The sequence below is a fragment of the Ambystoma mexicanum genome, chromosome 1p (genome assembly GCF_040938575.1).
Source record: "Ambystoma mexicanum isolate Mex_15411 chromosome 1p, UKY_AmexF1_1, whole genome shotgun sequence".
Classification (NCBI taxonomy): Eukaryota; Metazoa; Chordata; class Amphibia; order Caudata; family Ambystomatidae; genus Ambystoma; species Ambystoma mexicanum.
In genome coordinates this window covers 427,880,832-427,897,766 of record NC_090921.1, presented here as the reverse complement: position 1 = coordinate 427,897,766, position 16,935 = coordinate 427,880,832, and positions in this window count along the sequence as shown.

The following is a 16,935-nucleotide window of genomic DNA, read 5'->3' as shown; positions in this document are numbered from 1 at the left end:
TTTCCTTCATCTTTCTGATCAATGCTATGTTTGGTGCCTTTGTGCCAATATTTAACAACAGTTAGATACCTGTAGGCGTATTCTAACTGTGCATTTGTTCCTACAGATTTGTGATACTCATTAATTTGTGTCATTGTTATATCCTGTTTCCTTCATCTTTCCCATTAATGTTTTGCTTGTTGCCTTCCCGCCGATTTTTAACAACAGTTAGATACCTGTAGGCGTATTCTACCTGTGCATTTGTTTCCAACGATCTGTGATAATCATTTATTTGTGTCATTCTTCCATCCTGTTGGGTAGTTAGATACCTTTGGGCGTATTCTAACTGTTTGTAGTCTTTCACATAATTTGTTGACAATCTTGAAGTACACATTATTTCGGCTTTAAGAACATTAAATACGCATTTGTTAGTTTAGCTGGCAATCTCTGCTTTAGAGTAATGCTGCTATCATTACATTCAAACCATCCAGAATTCTTTTTAATGTATGCAGTGTAGTGACCTGCATTGTTCTAGCTCCTGCATGGTAGATTATTCCTACTGTTGTAAAGGTTTTCTTTCCAAGTGACACTTGACCGTGTGTGAATCCAGTCAGTTTGCAGTTGTTTTTGGTGCCATCTACATTATAACGTAGAAGCAATAGCATTATGTAGGCACTATGTGATTGTATCAGTAAGGTGGAGCGATTGTCTGAATTGCAAATAGTACATAATCTGCCATGGTTTCCATTTTGTACAAGTTGCTGAAATGGAATGCTCTCACAATTTGGTATGGAAACATACACAAATTGCTCATTTGGGATTTCTTCCTGTATCACTTTGCTACAGAGAGTGCATGTATGTTTCCACATGTACAAAATTTGGAACATTTCATTTACAGGTATGCTTTTGTTTTCCAATACTAATAGTATGTACATTAGAAATTCTTGTGGATCTTCTTGTGAGTTCATAGTGAATCTCACCATTCCAGCACAGTCGTCCAATTGTTGCCTTACTCCATGAACACTGTATGTGTTGTCAGGATTGCTTGTTGCATTTCTATGCAGCACTAACATTTGCAAACACAATTGGTCTGTACTGTGCAGGTAAATATTCTTAACAATTGGTGGCAATTCAAATAGAATATTCATTGCTACATTTGCATAGCAACTTACCCCACTTTCATTTGCAAATTTGAATGGCCCAGCACGTTCTGTATCTGAGTGCATTTTTCGTTTTATTTTGCTTCTTTGCCGACGTCCCTGGTTTACATTCCTCAATAGGTTGCTCTATGTTTGCGGCAATTGATGAAACTTAAGCTTCTTTTCTTTTCTTTGCGGAATTTGCTGTTGAATTCTGTTGCATTTCTGTTTCATTTACTTTTCTTTTACCACGCTTCACTTTATCTGGAACAGGGTATTGTTTCAGATGAGGGGTGTACAGTGAACGCAATCTATTGTATTCTAGAATGCAAGGAATATCAGCTTTGACTTTACTTGAATCAAAGTTTATTAGCAATAGACTGTCAAGTGTACGTAAGCGTGATACTGCTACATAGCTCATGCCTTCCTTAATCACTGTGTTTCCTATATCTATCAATGCTTTGTCTAGGGTAAGACCGTGCGATTTATCAATGGTAACTGCATATGCAAGAGTTAGAGAAAATTGCTCTCTACGTACAAACATGTCTTTGAAGAGAAAGAATCGAGCAATTGAGCACCCTATCCTTTTCACTTCTGAAACTTTATCAAAGCGAATATTTACAAACTGAATGTTGCTATCATGTGGGTATGATTGAAAGCCAACAACTGAGCCCAGTGCTCCATTAATTAGCCCTTGCTCTACGTCAAGGTTACGTTTAAGCATTACTCTACAATTTAAGGATAATTTCAATATTTTTTCCAACCCAGCTGTGTTGGAGATTGAATTTTCTAAACTATTTAGTCTTGTTTTGGCTTGCTCACACATGGGTACTGTCATACCATGTAGGTCTAGTTTGTCTGCGGCTCTAATTTCTATTATTGGTTGCATTTCTTTCTTTAACATTGTTTCATTGAATTTGAAACAGATTGCAAGAGTTGGCATTAAGGCCATACAATTGACATTTTTGTGCCCTATTTGTTCCATAACATCAGTTGCACATGCATTATCGCCATAAAGTGCATGTATATGCCGGTTTTTCAATACAAATGGTGCTTCTTGCGATAATACACCAACTCTAATACTTTTTAAAATGTTGGCATAAGTGAGATCTGCAGATTGCCACATGTTCTCAGTTAATTCTCTGTATTGGAAATGTTGCCAAAGGTTAACATTACCTATGCTACCAACAGTTTCCCGGCAGATCTCAGAAAACGATAATGTGTTTCCCTGCAAAGAGTACTTCGTTATTATTTTTAAGTACTTCTTCCAATCTGAGATGAATCAAAGCCAACACTAGGTTGGAGACCATGCTCACTTCATCTATTAGTAGCATTTTCATTTGTTTCAATACTCTACATAATTCCAGTGCAGCTTCTGCAGAAAGTTTGTAGAAGTCTAATTTATTTTGATGCTCTACTGGAAGCAGTAGTAATCGGTGTAAAGTCACACCGCCTATGTTGTAGGCAGCTAAACCTGTGGAGGCTGTTACAACAGCTGACAGTTTGTTGTTTGTCAATTGTTGAAGGAACTTGCTGATGATATTGATTAAGAATGTTTTCCCTGATCCAGCTTCACCACTGACGTACAGCAGTACAGGTTTGTAATTTTGACAGGTACATTCTTTATTTTTGTATTGTACACCATGTACAATTTGTTTTCTTACGTCTTCAAAAATGGTGCGCTGATCGTTGTTAAGTTTTGCTTGTTGTACAGTTAAGTCTTCTGTATCTTCTTGATACTGATACATGGTGTTTTCTACTTCTGCCATAGCTACTTCAGCCTCATTTGCTATCAGTGGTTGTCCTAGTGGTTCTTGAAGTCCTGTTACAGAAGGTTGACTACTGTTGGAAGAGTCCTTATCTAGTTGGGCCTGAAGTTCTTCACATTGCATTGTAATCATTGATATATTTTGATTCTTCCCTTCTTTTTATGTAATACGTGTTTTTAGGTGTTTTATCTTTAACACTATGTCGAACTGAGGACATGAAGTTGTTTACTTCACCTGTTTCTGTAACTGGTCTAGGGAAACCAAAGCAGCATTTGGTGTAGTATTTACCTTTGTTTTAGTATTTGTGGCGACAATATTTGCCACATTTGTGTCTTTGAAATTGTAAAATCTGCCCATGCAGCTCACTATGTGTCTGTTGTGAAGGGATTTCACATGTGACATATTTTTGGATAAACTGCAAAACAGTGCTATCACTGTCGTGCCCAAATGTTGGTGCACCTTTGATCCATAACAGCATGTGAATATGTGATGCTCCTCTCGCTTGATATTCTTTTCTCCAAAAGAAGTGCTGCACTTCTCCAAGGGGAGGAACAGTTTTATTGCAAATAAAGTGTAGCATGGCAATAAAACAATGATGAAAATGTCTTGAGACATTAACAGGATCTAGAGAGCAAAGTTCTCCAGGTTTTAATATATCTATGTTGTTTTTGTTGCTGTTTGCTATGCGAAGGAACTCATGTAAATCTTCCCATGCATATTCTGCACAACTTAGCATTACAAACCAAGTCGGTGGTCTAAGGTTTCTGATCATGCAACGCACATCTCTGTGCCATCGGCACCAGTATTCCTTTGTACCACGCATGTTTGCAAACAAATTTGTTATACTTGATTGTAAAACCTCATCTTTTTCCTGTCCTTTTTGTATTAACTGCGCAGCTGACATATTTTGTAAGTGGGTTCCAGATTTATGAATGTGTGCAACTCCATAACATAGTGTTGCTAATTCACTTTCATAGAGTAGGTGGAATATGTATTCCACATTTTGTCTAAATCTGGGATCTTGCAAATACATTTGTAATGAGCGGTATTCTGATGCCCCATTCTGAGTGGGTCTATCATCGTATCTTCCACCTTTGCCAGTAGGAAATAGCAGTGGAAAAGCATGTGCTTCTATACTTTTTTCCCAAATACTCATTGGTGACCCTTTGGTTTGTCGCATTTGGTAAGTTTCTAGTGCATCATCTATGCTTTCATTGGAATGCAATGGATGAATTGTGTAATGGTCCAAAAGAGTGGATACTGTAGCTGGATCTAGAAGTTCGAATTGTCCAGTTTCTGATGGCTCTTGAATTATTTCAGTTGTTTCCCTTAAACTTTCATCAATATTTATTTCCTTGTAGTACTCATTATTGTCTTTTAGAGATTGCAATGCTTGTCTAACTTTGTGTAAGTCCACTAATTGTTGCCAAATTGTTTTGTCCTTTGTTGGTACTCCTTTTACCAAGACTATTAAAGAATGCTCTATTGAACATTCCACTCCTAGAGTGTGTACATTTTCCATTAGATCTCATGGCAAATAAACTACTTTGCCACAAATGCCTTTCACCAATTCAGAGGAAGGTAATTTGCTGTTTTTAGATGAAGGCGTATAATTGCTTGAAATGGGTGAACTGTTTGAATTATTATGCTCTCATACAAATTGAGCTGTTGCAGGATTTTTGGTAATGAAAACAATTCCAAATTATTTGTAATAGCACGTGAAGGAGTGTGGTTGTTGTCTAATTTTGCAGTACAGTAACTGCAACATATTAGGCGTTCAGTTAGTTCATATTTGTTTTCAGCTAAAAGGTACAAAGCTAATTCAAACTATTTGGAGTCGTCATTGTCTTCTATTTTGTATGATATGTCCACATTTTTTGTGTTCCTTTTGTAAAACGTTCTGCGGCAACACACACACACACATGGTTTGGTACTTCAGCCGATGACCTTTTAAATTTTACTATTTCTTTTCTGTATGTGTGTAATAGAAGGTTGCTATGTGCAGAATTGTTGCTACTATGTTCTAAAACTGTTGTATTTTGTAAGTGGCTCTCAATTCCAAAATACTTTTTCTGAATACGGTCAATTTCTTCTTGTAAGTATTTGGGTGTACCATGCAGAAGAGTGGTATTTAAATTGCCTAATTCTGAAGCTGGATTTTTTGCATAGTATATTTTATACACTAAATTTCTTACATTGGAATGATGTATTGATATTCTTTTGATATCATGGAAGGTACTTTTGAAAATATGCCCAGAAATGCAGGCTAATGAATGTCCTTTTAGTCCTGTGTCTTTCCGCACTGGAAAAAATATCCATATTTTGCACACTTTCATTTTACTTTTGTCTTTACCTTTTACATATTGATTGAGGAACTGACGTAAAGATTTGAATGCTTTGTTTGGAATGGCACACATTGATGTGCACGGCCATTTGTATACTGGACGGTGTGGTTCTGCTGAATGGAGCGGTAATTCTGAGTTTTCAGGGGATAGTTTTGTAAGCAGTGTTTCTTGTTCCATAATGGTAGTATTGATTTTTTCATACCCTCGTCCACTGCTATGGATGGCAATTGTGTTTGTTTGATTTTGTTTGTATACTTCTTCATTAAAATATGGCTCTGTGGTTGTTGTGTGACTCCATTCACCACCACAAGCATGTAAGAAAAATATTTGTGTTCACATTCTGTTTATTGCTGAGTTTCTTTTGTAGTTTGGTACTTAGTTTTGTTAATGCTTTCATCCTATTTAACACTAATATGAACAACTTCTTTTTGAGAAGGATTGCACTGTCCACGAGAGCTTGTAGGATTAACTTTCTACGGTAGGTTTTAAGGGGTGAGGATGATTATGGTCCTCTTCTTAGTAGATTCTGAAGGACTCTGTGACAAAACATTTTTGCTAAATACTTTTTTTTACCATGGGTTCTTCTTACACTATCAGGATTATTAGGAACATTGTTAGCTGTACTGGTAGGCGTTTTTCTGACAACATTTTTGTGTTTTGTGACACTTTTTGATGGGGGAGGTACAGTTTTGGTAGTTGAGACTTCCTTTATTTTATTACCCAACTACATTAGCTGGTTTGTACCAACATTCTCTACAAACTCTACAACAGGTGGATGCTTACATTGGGCACCTTTATTTTTATTTGCTCTACTTCTGCGTTCCTTTCTACATGATTGCTTTTTGGTAGGCATTCTTTGTTGTCTGTTGAGAAAAAATATATACTTTGGTCTGTTGTCCAATGTATGTGTGCAGTGTGCAAGTGTGCATGAGTCTGATGGGGAAGCTCTTTGTCATGGTGTGTCAATGTGCATTGACCTCTTGCAATGATTTGGTAAGGCTACTTTACTGTTTGTATACTACTACAATGTGCTTCAGATGAGAGTGCAAAGTGGCCTACTTGTGACAAGAACCATTATTAATAACCGAAATGCCAAAAACTTGCTGCAGCAACTTCGTTTCACAATCTAACCTTCTAAGGATTGCGTACGTATGTTATTTGAGTACCAAACACACAGGGATTGTCAGCCATTCTGCCTGTTATTCTTTGTTCAATAAATTGATATTTGTAGGTAGAATGGTTTACAAATCAATGCTTGCTTTGGTGCCCAAAAAAAAAACAAATATCCCACACAGCCTCTTTGAAGAGTAGTTACAATATAAAGGTTGTATTGTACTTACTTGTTTGTGCAAGATGAGCAGGTTTCTTAGGATATGTCGTCTGCAGTGTAGATGCTGTTGAGTCTCAGGAGAGTAGTCTTCACTGCGATTCAAAAAAACAAACTCAATTATTTTGTGTGCTTGCAGCAGTGATGATACTGCACACATTAATTGTGCTTCTTTCGTCAGAGCATTCAACTTTCATATTTCAACCCAGTGCACGTGTACATTTCACTTCATTCTGTGCAGTCTTTGCATGGTACTTGCAATATGGTAACAAATTGTCTTTTCAAGAAAAAAGACGGAAACCAAATGTCTTGCGCCCTCAGTGAAGTTTATTTTCAAAATAATAAATCAATGATCTCAAATCAATGCCCTCTACACATGTTTCACAGTCTTAGGTTGCCAGACAGATCTTCAGGAGGGAATAACAAATCAATTTTTCTGACTCATGTATCATATTTGTCAATCCATTCTTGACACATTTGATATCTTAACAATAGAATTATTTGTTTGCGATTTTTTTCTCTCTTGCCCAAACTTCTATATGTGTCTTGTATTCGCTTAAAGCAACATTTTCCCCTTTTGCTGTCCCAATTTTATAATTTTTAATAAGGCTTCTATCCTTATTGCTTTAACGTTCCCTTATTTCTGTAGTTGATCCTTATGTGCGCGTGCACACATAAGGATCGACTACAGAAATAAGCAATCATAAGGATCGACTAGAGAAATAAGCGAACGTTAAAGCAATAAGGATAGAAGCCTTACTAAAAATTAAAAAATTGAGACAGCAAAAGGGGAAAACGTTGCTTTAAGCGAATACAAGACACAAATAGATGTTTGGGCAAGAGAGAAAAAAATCTCAGACAAATATTCTATTGTTATGATATCAAATGTGTCAAGAATGGATTGAAAAATATGATACATGAGTCAGAAAAATGGATTTGTTATTCCCTCTTGAAGATCTGTCTGGCAACCTAAGACAGTGAAACACGTGTAGAGGGCATTGATTCGAGATCATTGATTTATTATTTTGAAAATAAACTTCGCTGAGGGCGTAGGACATTTGGTTTCCGTCTTTTTTCTTAAAAAGACAATTTGTTGCATTAAGTTTATAGTCTGATCAGCTTCAGATCAAAAGAAAACCAAGAGTGCTGCCAGTGAACAAGTTTGCACAAATTAATATTATCAACTATTGGAAAAATAACGCTCGCCGAGGAATTGCACAAAGTTGAAAACAAGGGACCAATTGGACCCTAACCTCATACTTGCAATATGGTACTTGAAAGTCCTTCAAAATAGCTAAAACATTTAAGAGTATGGAAATGCCTTGTTGTTTACAAAGTGTACTATGCGTAGGAGAGAGGTTTGTAAGCAATAGGGCATAGTACTAGATGGGGAAACATTTTCTACATGTAAATTAAAAGCACAATGCTGAAAAATCGGGAGACCCTCAGAAGGAAATGTCACCACCGCAATCGGGAGTGCTTTCTATTCTCATACGATCACATTGCAAGTAGCATTACTGTAGGCCGTACAGAGTACACAACTCCCACATTTTCACATACAAAATTGAGTTCTGCCCTAAATAGGCATGCTTGCTACGTATGTACAGGTTATGTGGACGACAGTAAGCAGTCGTGCGATTTGTGAATGACAAATCGGACATCTTGCACTTTAAAGGGGGAGCGTTGTTATGTATTCACTATGGACATTTACCGGCATTATTTTGTCTAAATTAAACCATAAGGGTTCCACATGTTCTCTGATTAAAATATACATACCTGTTCTCTATACTCATGCATGTGCACATGCATGGAGCTGTACGTAGAAAATCGCAATATTTGCACAGTAGCTTATGAAGTAGGTGCTTTGCAATGATATGCGACTTCCATTCAGAATCATCGACAGTAATTTTGAAGTGCGCAATGTTGATGACGGAGTTAAAATTAGCTATGTTGAATGTGATTGGTGGATGATTGTGTGACTGCTTAGTTGTGTCCAATGAGGGACTCGCTTTGGTACCTCTGTAGAAAGAGTGGAAGGACTGGGTAAGACTTACGTGCCGCAGGTAGGCAACACTTGTCCGCTGGTAGGGCGTGTCACATACGGTTTTCTACAGCAAATCCTGCATGGAAAGGTGACTGTAGGCATCAGCCAATCAGATGTTCACATTACTCTTTTGTGTCGAAAGACGGTGAGCACACTGAAGATGGCAGAGGTGTAGAGGGTCATGTTTTTTATGCTTGGAGACATTTTAGTGCAAGGCTTACAACACTATGCCAAGAGTAGGCATGTGGCACACCATTTCGATGTGAGAGGAGTGGAGGTGGTGTGGAGTGCTGACACTGATGCCAATGCTGCGGCAATTCTGCAAGTTTGTAGAGACATGCATACAATGACCACTCCTCATGTGGTAATTTTGTGCTACGGTGCTTGCCATTTGGGATACGTGACTTCACATACTTTTTTGCCAGATTTGGCACAGTTGGTTGAAGCACTCATGACCATCTTCCCAACAACGAAAGTATGTTTTTCTGCTTTACTCCCTAGAGTACAATGGAACAACAATTCTTTTTTCTGTCCAGATCAAAGCATCGGGAGGTGTATCATCAATTGCGGCATGCGTGCATTCATGCTACAAGCTGGTATGTTTTTTTGATGCCACGATAACATTGCTCCAAGCAATGTGGATTACTCTGAAGGAGATGGTGTTGCGCTATCTTCTTTGGGAAATGCGATGTTCTTTTGGAATGTAAGGCTTGCTTTAGAGAAGGTTCTGTAATGTTTGCAAAAGTAAAGCAAGGACAAAAATACAAAAAAATACATAAAATACCAGATGTCTGTACGGTATCTGGCCAAAAATAATGAAAACGGCTCTTTCCAGAGCCTACCTTAAAGGGGAAAAAGGGGAATAGTACTTTAATGTACCGTCATCACGCTCTGATCCTGTACATGTCCGCGAACATGGCGGTAGTTTGCAGCCAGCACATATCACCAACGGGGACTCAGGGGTGGAGACCCATGTAAATGAGAATGAGCGGAGCTAGGGATTGGTCCATAAAGTTCAGTAGGTGTGTTCTGACCAATGTACTTTAGTAAGACCGTCTTCTCCCTCACAGGAGACTACACAGCCATGGCTTTCCACGCTCAAAAACAGATTATCTGGATTTTGGAGAGACTCATGGATACTTGTTTGAAGGTGCATGCAGAAACCTGCAGTTTATCTACAAGTCTTGTATTTCCTCATGTGGAAGTGCACTGGCATGGCATGTGTGGCATGAGATGGCTGGACTTGGTACCTCTCTGTGTTACTTTACTAACAGAGCGTCCTCCAGATATACTGATCATTCATTGCGGAGGAAACAGTTTACGCCATGTATCTGGAATTTCTTGGCAATTTGCAAAGAAGGAAGGACTCACGAAGCTCATGGACATGTTTCCAAATTGTCAAAAACTTTTTTCCCGTATTGCCCAAAGACAAATATGGCTGCGTTCTTCTGCGTTTGGTCAACAAATGGAGAAAGCGAGATGCAATGTGAATAAGGCTGTGTGTGCATTTTTAAGAGAGGTTGGCATGTCCTCTTTCCACAATTAAAACATTTTGTTTCGCAGCACTTTCATTTTCCGCAGAGATGGAGTCCACCTCACATATGCTGGCAATCACACTTTTCTTCTCAATGTACAAAATTGCGACCTCTTTTGCAATCACACTAACCTATCTAACAATCCTTTTTCATCAATCCACAGTTTTTGACCCACACACCACCGAAAGGCTCTTTTCAGAGCCGCCACTTACTCCCAGCGTACACTTCATTGTGTTTGCTCCGCTTGCACCCTCCCTTTTTTTCCCTACGGCTGTCCGCAAACTTTTTCAGAACTCTGCGGGGTTCTACGACCGTCACTTCATAGTTCTATTGTTATACTGAGAAAGGCGGCTCTGAAAAGAGCCTTTTCTGTAATTTTTGTTGTTTTTATATTTATTGATTAGCAGCACACGGCACACTAGGAGAAGCGGCCAAAGGAGGGTGAGGAAGGGACACCAGCCACAGGGATAAGAAAGGGAAAATGAACAGTGAAGGATTTAGGGTGAGCTTTATTTAGGTAAGGAGCACATCTTCTGGTGCTCTGTGACTGCAGCCTCAAAAGCACTTCGAAAACTCTCCCCCCTGCAGAGTACTGCGTCACAATACGTGCACACTACTGTCACCTTTTAATGGTAAGGGTCAACAGCATTGAGAATGGCTTGTGAGGCAGCTGGAGGGAGGTGCTCCCCCACAGGAGTGTCTCTTGTGGTGGGAGGATCGGACACAGAGGATGCTGTGGAGGAACTCAATCGACTACGCTCTTCACATGGCACCACCTTGCGAATGTCCGCAGTGTGGAACGAAGTGAGGTGTCGCTTCATGGATGTCGTACCAAAACTGTACGCACCAAATCTCCTGCGACTCAGCACCACCTTGCACTGGTTACACTTCACCAGGTTCGCACGTGCTTTTGGTACGTGCTTTGGAAAACAACCGCCACACCCACGACTCCCACTGAGTGCTCCTAGTGCGGAGTTCCTCCACTTCATTCTCTTCCTCCTCTTCTTCCTTGCTCTCTACTTCCTCACCCATATATCTCTCTGCAGGCCCTTGGGGAGGTGGTGGTGGTGGTGGGTTTGGGGGTCGTACAGAGGCTAATGATCCAACAGCAGCCATGGAAGCCATACCGATTAGTTTCCTTTTGGTCACTACAGCAGTAAAGGCAGTACACCTCAATCTGCTATAGCTAGAAGGACAATGAAGATGCGCTCGGGGTGTGGCCATTTGTAGGGGGGAATGGGGTGTGCCTCGTGACCGTCTTCATCCCTACATAGCAGTACAAATATTTTATACAGCAAGTCCTGAGGTCAGCTATTGTCTGGGATATGTGAAATTACATTTTTACACTCTACAATACTTTGACTTGTGTCTAGAATTTCTTTTGTACTTTTGCGGATGCACACCAACCACGCAAATTAGTCCCCATGCTCAGCGTGTGTGCGGTCACATGATGACGTCCTCAACACATCCACGTCAGTAATGAGAGTCCCCAGGACAGCAAATGCAACGAATAAAACATGCGCATGCGTGCAAGTGTCCTACAGACAGTGTTCGGGTTCTCAAAGTAATTCAAAGTGCGACACAAGTGAGACGGATAGTTAGGGAAAGGCGCGATGTTCGCTATAATTATGTTTGTACTGCGCATGTGCATGCATGCTATGTTCACTGTACGGACAGTTCCAGTGTCCTTAGAACAACTCAATTTTGTTTGCCTACGAACTTGCCGGCCACTGTGCCTCTTCTACGGACGGCACCATTTTGGCTGCGCCCGATACGGACAGCTATACTGTCCTTCACACACTCCCATTTTGCTCATTTACACCCATTCCAGACATCTGGTGTGTTCTACGAACATATATAATCTTATTTCCAAGCGGTACGGCGAGATATAATATCCTTTGGACACCCCTTACTGTTTATATATGCACAATTTCAACAGGTGGTGCAGTCAAACATCAAATCCATCTTACTTGACATTAGTAAGGGTAGGTGTACTGCCTTTACAGCACCCTCATTCCACTCATTGTTGATAGGTCGGACAGGCACGCTGTTCGCGAACATTTTACATCTTTAAAAAAAAGAATTAAACACAAACGCTTTCTCTACAACTACTGTACAAAAACATTTAAAACACACACACACACACACACACACACATCCTTCTAAAGAAGTAGCGGGGGAAGCGGACACTGAAACACATATGGGGGAATTAGGATTCAACACGGGCTGGTTATGAGGAAAAGATTTGTGAGGAGAAGAAGGGATGGATATTTCATCAAAACATCTATTTTCCTCTTGAAGGTTTGGGGATGGGTCACTAGGGAATGGAGAAGCAGGGCAGGTGCAGGTGGGGCAATGGTAACAAACATTTCCTCTCACACAGTCCTCCACAAACTCCCGTAAACTTTTACAATTCTCATTCAATATGTCAATTTTCTGCTCTATCCTTTTTATCCTGTCTTCTTCTGTCTCGTTTGTTGCCCTTTCCTTTTTTTTTCCTGGTCTGTTGAAAAATAAAATACATAAATTAAATGCCTATAAAGTACTGGTCACTATTTTCCATATGCAGAGCAATGTGTACCATTATTTTTGCTATCTTCAGACATTTCCCCATGCAGGAAATACTCTTTCAGCCATTCCAAAGTACTAGCCATTTCTGAGTCAAAACAACAGAAAGAAATTATTATTTCTGCACCACATACCAAAAAAAAACACACCCACCCATTTAAAAAAAATGACCTGCACTCACTCTTTTCCTGTAATATCCCTTTGTCCTACTGCGTCCGTCCACTGTCGTTCCAGGCTGCCGAGTTTGTGTGGAGTGATTACGCTGGAGGCATCCTTTTTTTTTTTGTGATACCAGCCACTTCATTCTACATGGTTATTAATGTGTTGTTTTCTTTTCCCAGCTTCAGGTTTCCATATTTATTTATTACTACTTATAATATCTTTTTGTCCTTCTTCTACGTTGCACACTTTTTGTGTAAGACAATAGTACATTTTCAGCTACCCCCCGCCTCTTTGGGTAATGTTGATCCTGTCCGCCCGTCCGCAAACAGGCGCTCAGTCCGTCCCTTTCCAATATCAATAGGGCGGGGGTTCTGTATGTTCTATGTTAAATGTATTTCAAGCAGTTACATTAAACTACATATCTCTCAAAATCATATGATTACAGTGTATATTCTGCACAACAACTTCATTGCCACAATGTCATGCTTACGTTCCACCTTCCAAAAACCTGTACAATTCCCTACAAAAGAAACTTTGTTAAGGGGACATTATGGCTAAGTTGCCCTCCCAAAAACCAGTAAAATTCACTACAAAAAAAACTTCAAATTAAAACCGAAAACCCCCTGAAATTCGACAGTTATGGTAAACTAGGCCCCCAACCCTGCCACCGCCCCAGTGCACTGCTAACACTAACACCCAGACCATGAAAGATGTCATCTCAAATGTCAATGATGACATCAATGACGACATCACTTGTTTAGCCCCTTTCTTTTCCTTCCCTGCCATACATATATATATATGCATTCAGTAAAAAAATGTCACTAAAGGAATGTTATACTTCACAGTGCAACCAAACACCACTGCACATTCCACATAATAGTAAGCTAAGCAACCATAACTCACACCATCTAAGTGCATTCCTAAGACTAACACCCAGGACATCAAAGATGAGATCACAAATATCATTGATGACATCACTGATGACAGCACATGTGTGCCTCACTTATTTTGGTGCATTGAAAAATGTAGGCTAGGTGGTTTTATTCACTGACCAGCACAATATACACATTGAAAAGGTGCTGTATAGCAAAACGTTACCCTTGTCGTGTGTTCTTAAAGTACTTTCCTTAGGGTCTGGTGTTTTTAGGGTTTACAGGTTTTTGTTAGGGAATAACGTACTCACACAAGCAAATACTTGGACACACATACATCATACACTGCAACACATTCAAACCCACACACATCATATATGCATACATGCACACACTCTCTATATGTTTTAATTAACAGCAGCTCACAATAATGGTGCTCCTTACATGGTCTTGCAGGCCTGATGGTTCAATGACAGCAGGGTATGGGTACCATGATCTTCTGCTCATCTGGAGCAGGACTTAGTTGAGGTGGTAGAGCAGGCAGGCTTTTGTTTGCCTAGAATTGATCTGAAATATGGAGTGACTCGCCAATGCATAATCGGGTGCAGCAGAGCTTGCTCCTTTTTTAGAAAATATACAGATTATTAAAACCAAGCCAGGGTGTTCAGGAGGGCAGTAGTGGCAGCCTTCACAAGGAGGAGCTGAACATGTGGTCCTTGCATACCTTTCTCCTTTTTTAATGCATGTACCCTTCAAAGCCAGGGTGCTCAGTTAGGTTCAGGATCCTCTCCCTCTGAAATGGGCTTCCGGGGTCCCCACTATGCCAGCGGTTTGCACCCGTTGCATTCACAACAATCTGCATGTAAGTGGCTAAGTACAAAATGGCAATTAATCAAAAATGCAGCCCCAAATAGCGCTTTTAATCCTGGATCCAAGCACCCCACCCCTGACAATTCTAAGAGTTCTGAAGCATAGCCTCTTCGGCTGCCAAGATCTCATTCTGAAACTGTGCCAACCTTGATTCTTGTGAACATAGGACAAATCATGCAGAGCGGTATGCAAGCTATGCCATCTGAAAAGAAATCGCTGTGGGCATAGTCTCTCCTCGCAGAAATTATCCATTATCATTGGTCAATGGCATTTCAAAGACCCTAGCTCTGGCCGGCTTACAGACCTCAGTCCCAATTATTTGAAAAGGTGACACAAAATGGAAGCCCAGAAGTACAACAGTCATATGCAAAGCCTTCCGGCCCCTGCGTTTCCAGTAATTAGAGAAATGTGTAGTGTCTGCAATATTAGGGGGCCATATATTTTGAGACACCAATACTTTTGGCAAGTAAGTTAAGACATAGAAAGAAGAGGGGGAGCAGAGAGCGCATCAAGCGGGTCTCTGATGAGAAGAAGCTACCTCTTGGATAAGTGGTCTCCAGCCGACTCATGCCTTCATCCTTCTAATGTAATAAAGTGAGTCCCACACTTGTGATAATGATGCTAAATAGTAACACATATTACCAAGTGCTCTGAAAGTAGAATTTCTGGTATTTGGTGCTATATAAAACACTAGATAGTATTAATATTACTATCATATGACCAGTTGGGTCACAGCATGTCTCATGTAAGGTATTGCATAACCTATGCACCGGTTTTGACTTTCAAGGACAAGTCCTGATGGGAAACATCCTAGTACACCTGTCTTTCTCTGATGTGTAACTAGGACACAAGCCTTACTGTATGCAAGCAATTTCTTAATAGGCAAATGACTAAGGACAGTTAGCAGTGTGCAAACATCCCAATTCTGAATTTTTTACTTCAGTTTGTTGCTACTGTAGGAACATTTTCAGGAAATGTTCAAAAATAAAGATAACATTTATTGAATTCTTTGGGAAGATTTTGTGAGGTTCTATCTGGGGTGGGAGGGCAATTATAAGAGGACCCCAAAACGTATGTTTCTAATGCAATTTCTCATAGGGCTAACTCTGTGTTTTCTCTCACTCACAGAATGCGTACCTTTGGCTGGATTTCAAACAAACCTTCATAAAGATATGGATATGTGTATATATATTTGGTGAAACAAATTTGATAAAAAAAAGGTATGGCCTTTGGTGCAAACCAACGACACTAATTGTGTCCAATGGGTATGGCCAAATGAGCACTTTGCCCTGGGCATAGTCTTTGGGTATGCTCCATCCGCGAACTCCTGCCAGAATTCCAATGTGGCCAATTATTCCAGCCCCTCCCCTCTCTATAGGTTAGACATTTGTGCTGAAAACTATCTGTAACAAGATTTCTGACTGCTCTCTAAGAACTAGTGTGTTATTCCTTAACCACGGCATGTATTGTTTTTTTATCTGTCTATTGTTGATAACAATGCTTCCACTGTAACCAGAGATTTAAGCCTTCTCTAACCTACACTGTGAGACCCACGGGTTTGGGCGTATAACAAATAAAATAAATAAATAAATAAATAAATAAATAAATAAATAAATAAATAAATAAATAAATGATGGGCATGATTGAATGGTTTGTCCAACTTAATCAATGCACCTATAACCCTTGGCATCTCTTGTCAATGATCTTCAGCCATCCCATGTGGACACTTTACCTGGGGCAGGGCCTGTGGGCTTGGGCATATACCTCAGCCATGCCCCTTCAAGAGCCCATACATATCTCCTGTGCATGCCCTGTCGAAATGCTGAGTCAACACTTTATTCCAGAAATGTTATATGGCTACCGGGCATGGTTTGTGCTATTGGCCGAGCGGAACATTTTCCTAGAACATGGACATTGACCATGCCCTTGTCACCACCATGTCTCACTGGCGTTGACTTACATCCATGCTCAGTGAACTAATTGCCTGGAGCATGGTTTTAGCCATGACCTGGTCACCTCTTAGACCCTCAGTGTGCCTCTTTGGCATGGTCTTCCCTAATGTCTAGTGCACACTTTTCCAGGCTTCTGCTGTGGCCACTGGGCATGGTGTTAGTCCAAACACAATGGGCATGTTGCCACTCCCAATGAATCTGATGAGGCCACTAGGCATGACATCAGGACATGACCCAGCTACCACTAACCCACCGGCTGTGTCAACTGAGTGTAGCCCAGGATCATGCCCCATTGCCTCTCTACCTGAGGCGTGGCCTTCGGTGCCCTGGCCGCCTCAATGTCACCCACTTTGTCCTCTAGACATAGCCTCTG